Genomic DNA, 6,000 nt, shown 5'->3' on the forward strand with positions numbered 1-6,000 from the left:
ATACGCAACGCACGACAAGTTATCGGACGAACCTTATCGTCCGAACGTGGGGCAATCACTGAATCACTGTCTCGGACTCAGCCTGTTGCTTGCATGCACTACACGATCCGACCACACCCAGCAAATCACATTTTTCACCCCCCCCCCCGTGTTGTCATTACCCCTGATTTAGAGCAGCCCCTTGTTGTGGACGTGTAGACATGTGGCATTACCTGATAAGACGGCGACCTTGGACGGGACGGGGTAGTTCCACGAAGGTGAACTTTGCCACAATGGATGACGCTGCGTGCGAATAGTGCATTGTGGGAATGTTTCGCAATTTATAGGGCTTCGTAGGTTTGTTTTAGCTTTCCCCCTATTCATGGTATATGGGGAAAGTATATTCATCATTGCATTGTGGGAGTGATGTTAGTTTCACAACTAACAGGGCTTCGTAGGGGGTTGTTTGTTTAAGGGGTTTTGTTTTAGTTTTTCCCCTATTCATGCTATATGGGTAAAGTATATTCATCATTTTTAGTTTGTTTTGGGTTAATAACTTTTCCTGAACCGAAAAAAATTTCGAAGTGATATCTGTGTGTGTGGATATGTATAAAGCTACAACCTGACTCACTACCGGTACACCTACATGGTCAGGTTTTGAGAAATTTGGTATGAGAGTAGTAATGGATGGTGCAGACGTTTATTTTTATTTTTTTATGGATATTTACTTATAAAACCCAATAAAATGACGGAAACGGATTCTTACAAAAACGGCTTGAACGATGTTAGTTTAAATTTTCGTAGGCGTCAGTTCGTCTGCGGATGGACGTCTGCACGCAGCCGAAAGATTTCTTGAATTTGCAATTTTGGAGCGCCCGCTAGAAGCCAGTAGAAATAATGAATGTAAGCATTGCTTGATTTGCATATCAAATAAAGGTCTATATTAGCAGAATACAATAGCACACCCGAACTCAAACGGATTTTTCAGTCAAAAATGGGGGTGGTATTTTGAGGTGCATATCAATTAATTGTTACCTTAAAGATTTTCGTCCTCGTCCTTTTAAGATAGTACATAACAGAATAATGTTTAGAAATTATCTTATGTCCAGTTACTTTGTTATAAGATGTGTAGCTCTATTTAAAATGTTTATGTTCGTGTAGTAGTTGTGTTTAGAAAAAAAAAACTTGCTGCAGCTTTGATTAGGCTAAAAAAAACTCGATAAACTTAAAAACTTACGATCATAAATATCATTCCAAAAGCTACAACAAGGATGTGGAAAAAGGCAAAAAGTCAACACAAATTGTGTATATGTGACTAAACCCAAGGCGTATAAATGGACTAAACGATATTCTAAGTGGTATGTTTTTATCTAACCAACATACTATCCCCCCTCTACATATATACTCTTCCACACGCCTTTGTATTGCGTGCTGCGTCAAAGAAGGGGGGGGAGGGGTTAAGTAAACACGCAACTTTGTACCTACTTTGTGTAGCTTAATTGTTATTGCCGTTTAAATGTTGTCCACTCAAACAAAGTAGGTCTTGTCTACGCACCTCTTCTTTTCTAACTAAAATAGGTCACTGTTTTTTCCAAACTTGAGCAATAGTGTTAGTTTTTCTAAATCTAGAGTGTTTTGACTGCTTGAAGATTTGCTTTGAGTTTTTTTTTCATCCAAGAATGTTTAAAAGTTATTTTAGTTTTGTAATTTACCAAAATCAACGTGGTGACTTAAAATTCATCAGTACAATTATTCATATCCATTATTCATAATCGTTTGAGATGGAGACACCACATTATATGCGTATTTTTACCCAAATATGAGTGAAGGATGAGTGTGGAATGGTGTGAGATGATCTGTGTAGCTTTTTACTGACTAAGATCAGCTGTTTCAGTAGCCAGGACCATTTAAAAGCCCAATAAACAAGGACAGCTGGGCCCAGTTTCGAACAAAAGCTACTCACTTTTCTCAGGATCGAACCGACAACCTTTTGATTACCAGGCGAGCACTATAACCTCTGAACTACCTAGCTACGGTTCTTGTACTATACGGGATTACCCCTCAACTTTCTTGACGTTTCACATACAGGCAATGGAGACATTGGCTGGGTAGCTGAGTGGTGTTAATGAGGTGCTCGCCTAACAATCAAAAGGTCGTCAGTTCGATCATGAGAAAGTCAGTAGCTTTTTGTGAAAACTGAACCCAGCTGTTTCTGATCATTGGGATTTTAATAAATTATCCTAACTGCTGAAACAGCTGATATTAGTCAGTAAAAAAGCTACACAGATAATCTATTGTTAAGTTACTTGTATTGATTATAACCATATAAGTTAAGGGCAACATTTATTGCACATTGATTTATATATTTTTTATCTATTTTATATCAACAGCAGAACTCACCTGAGTACTTAGCTGCGAAGGTGTCCGAAGTTCCACGGAGCCGCCCGAAGATCGCCGAGGATCTGTAGTGTCCAGACGAAGAATGCCGATGGTATTTTCTCTTCGGGTGCGGCTTCGTTCCCGACTTCGGGAAGAACTAGGTTGGGACTCTTGTTGGGTTTGTTTCAGGACCATTTCGATTTCATCACTCATCTCTGAAAGTTAAAAATTAAACTTTAAAACAAATAAAAAATGTGCAAATGAAATTTCGTTGATATTCTTTTAATTTGTGTTTCTATGCCATTGGCATTCCAAACATTTTTCGTAAAAACTGTCCAAAACCTGGTTTTGTTACTCAATTTTCGATCTTTTTAAATGGCATCATTAATTGATTAAATGGCGTTTGATACAGAAAATATCTCTATCAGATTAGAATAGAACCAGCGACCTTTATATTTGAAGGCAGGCATTAAAAAATTTTCGACTTACCGGACAAGTTAAAGCCAATTTATTCTTTAATTTATTTCAAATACGGTTCTGAAAGATACAATTTTTTATGTTAGTTTGTGTTAGACCAATCTAACAAAGGATGTATTTTCCTCCTTAAAGATCTATTTTTCAAAGAGTTTATTCTATAATAATTCTATAGATTTAAATATTCCATTCTACAATAACCTACTCTAATTCAAGGCGTTGGTGTTTGTGGCAACGTCGCACCGGCCGGCCTGTTGCCATGGGATTATTCCTCCCACTAAATATTATATTTAAGTTCGGATTCCACTATAAACCGTAGGTCCCTTAGTTGCAATTAGCTGTATGGGCTATTAATTAACAGCTGTGTCTACGGATTATGTCGGCCTTAGTCACTAACAAAGCTACAAGATCGTGCCACTCATCCCACACTTATCTCCATTCATACTTGGCTTAAAATACCTACATTTGTATGGTCGCCATTTCAAAGGAAAGTTAAGTATAAAGTATAAAATGTTGTAATGTTTTAATTTTTAAATGTCTTTTTTATTGTTTTTATTATTAAAACAAACGTGTAAACATAAACGTTGAGCAGAGTCCTTGGAGGCTAGCGGTCATCTCGGATAGTTTCAAACAGTTGCTGAAGAGTTATTTATTACCCAAAAATATTTGGTCAAAAACCAAAGTGGTTACAATTTGAATACCGATACCGGTATCTATATATATTTTGTAGTGTACAGTGAGATTAGAAATGTTCGAAGTAGTTTTGTATTGTTTTCCAAGGGAGTCCAAAGAAGCTATCGGCCATCTTGGGTCTGCCCGCCATAAGAGAAAAGTTAATTTCAATCACCCTCTGAAGAGTTATTTACCATATCAAAAAATATATTTTTCAAATACAAAAAAAGTGATAGTGACTTAAATGTCTAGTGCACTGTAGGATTAGAAATTTTATTTGTAGGTTTTAAATTGTTTTATGAGTTAGAACGTCTAGCTTCCAAGGACTCTTAATTATTGCAACAGCTGTTCCTGTAGGCCGGTTTTGCGGCGTTGCCACTTTTCTCTCGCCACGGCCTTGTATCAAAAGAGACTATGATTGTACTACATCTTGTTTAATTAGACAATACTCTAATGTGGACATTCTTCACACAAAGTGATACAATGTCGTGTTGCATGTCTGCAAAGCTATTACATTAATGTCTAATACAACCGCGCCAACCTGTGACTGAGATTAATCTAAATGATGAAACAACACACTCTGCTGAGTAGTTGGTGTTCTAGCAATTTTCAAATGGCTTCCTTTTCTCGTTAAGTAAAAAACTCGCTTACACATACCTAATACTGCATCGGTGACAATCATAAATAAATTTATTACCGTGAAACATGAGGTTAGGTAAAGTTTTACTTACCTTTTACTAAACAAGGACAAGACAAACAAAAACATCGGTTTCTACCATTGATATTAACAACGTATTATTTTACCATTGAATTAACATGTGGGGCGTTTTATAATTTGTTTTTTCGAATTTTCGACCCTAAAACATAATATTTTGCGATTTCTTTGTAGACCACATTGTAGAGCTAAAAACAACAATTGACTTGTACGCCTAACTGTAGAGGAGAAAAAAAAACTTTTAATTTTTAATCCCCATAATATGGATTATATTATATAGAGAATAAATAAACAGTCAATTTCTGCTTGTATAGAGATACAATAATTTTGATCGAATTTGAAAAATTTGTCTATTTTATTCTAAGCTATTGGGGAGCGAGCTGGTCTAGTGGTTAGAGCGTGGGACTTCGGTTCCAGAGGTCCCGGGTTCAAATCCCGCCAAATCACCAATGGATGTTATCTATTTGATAATGCCGCAACCCCTAGGTCTAGAATGTGAAAAACAATTCAGTGCTCGTGCCTAGCGTCCTAGGAAAAAAATACTAAGATATTAACATTTCAATAAAACGCCCTATATAGCTTACTCTGGAATAAAATTTGGAAAATTTGAAAAATGTATTAACTTTGTCCTGGACTATTAACTTGATCCTTTTTCCCTCCCCAGTAGCAGCACACATAAGTACTCATTATTATTAATTTTATTTATATGAAAAATAAATGTGACAATTTTAAGGGAATATTTAAGTGAAAGGTAAATGGAAATTCGCATAGTCAGCAGGTTTATTGCGGCTGGGGTACTGTATTTATATATATATTTTCGATAAATTCGCGATCTCTTTTGCTTTTCGATTTAATCTATGACACAATTGTAATAAACTAATTAACTATTTCTCGGACAGCCGTATCTTGATGGATGACCATAGAAGACATAATCGCTCATAACGCACATTGAGGTCACTATTAAAGTAATTAACAACAAAATTTGAGCGAAACACGCAAATACAGCGAAGGGGGGTGACCATTTAATAGGTTCTGTCAACATGGGCCTTGCATTCATGAAATAGGGGCTTTAATTGTAAGCATTAAGGCAGTAATAAAGTGTAAAACTCAGTGGAAATGGGAGGCAATTTTTATAAGTGGTCACAATCGTTATCTCTCCTCAGGGGGGTGCGTGCGCCCATTCACGGGGATGTACGGAATATATGACGAAAATATAGTTACATAAAATGTTAAACGGGCAATTCATTATATCTTATACATACTCGACCAATTATGTAAGTTTCGATAAAGCCATAATGTTCATTTAGGTTACAAGTTGAGATAAAAAGTACAAGTTTTATACACATAAAAATGGTAATTTTCCGTTTATATTATTTTGTTATCATTATCATTAGCCACCTAAGTGCGTATTTTAACCCAAATATGAATGCAGAATGAGTGTAGAATGGAGTGTGATGCATTGTGTAGCTTTGTTACTGACCAAGATCAGCTGTTTCATTATTCAGGATCATTTTATTAAGCCCAATGATCAAGGACAGCTGGGTCCAGTTTCGAACCATGAAAAAGCTACACACTTTTCTCAGGATCGAACCGGCGACCTTTCCATTACTAGGCGAGCACTATAACTACTGAGATACCCAGCTAATACAAATGTATATAGATAATCTTAAACATAAATTCCATAAAAAAATTTTAAAATGTAAAACCACTATAAATAACGCCTAGCCTACTCTGCAATCACGTTTGCAAGCGCAAACAAAAACATCCATACTTGGTCTCAA

The sequence above is a fragment of the Macrosteles quadrilineatus genome, unplaced genomic scaffold, assembly GCF_028750875.1.
Source record: "Macrosteles quadrilineatus isolate MER2022 unplaced genomic scaffold, UCM_ALF_1.0 Scaffold_5__1_contigs__length_97177068, whole genome shotgun sequence".
Classification (NCBI taxonomy): domain Eukaryota; kingdom Metazoa; phylum Arthropoda; class Insecta; order Hemiptera; family Cicadellidae; genus Macrosteles; species Macrosteles quadrilineatus.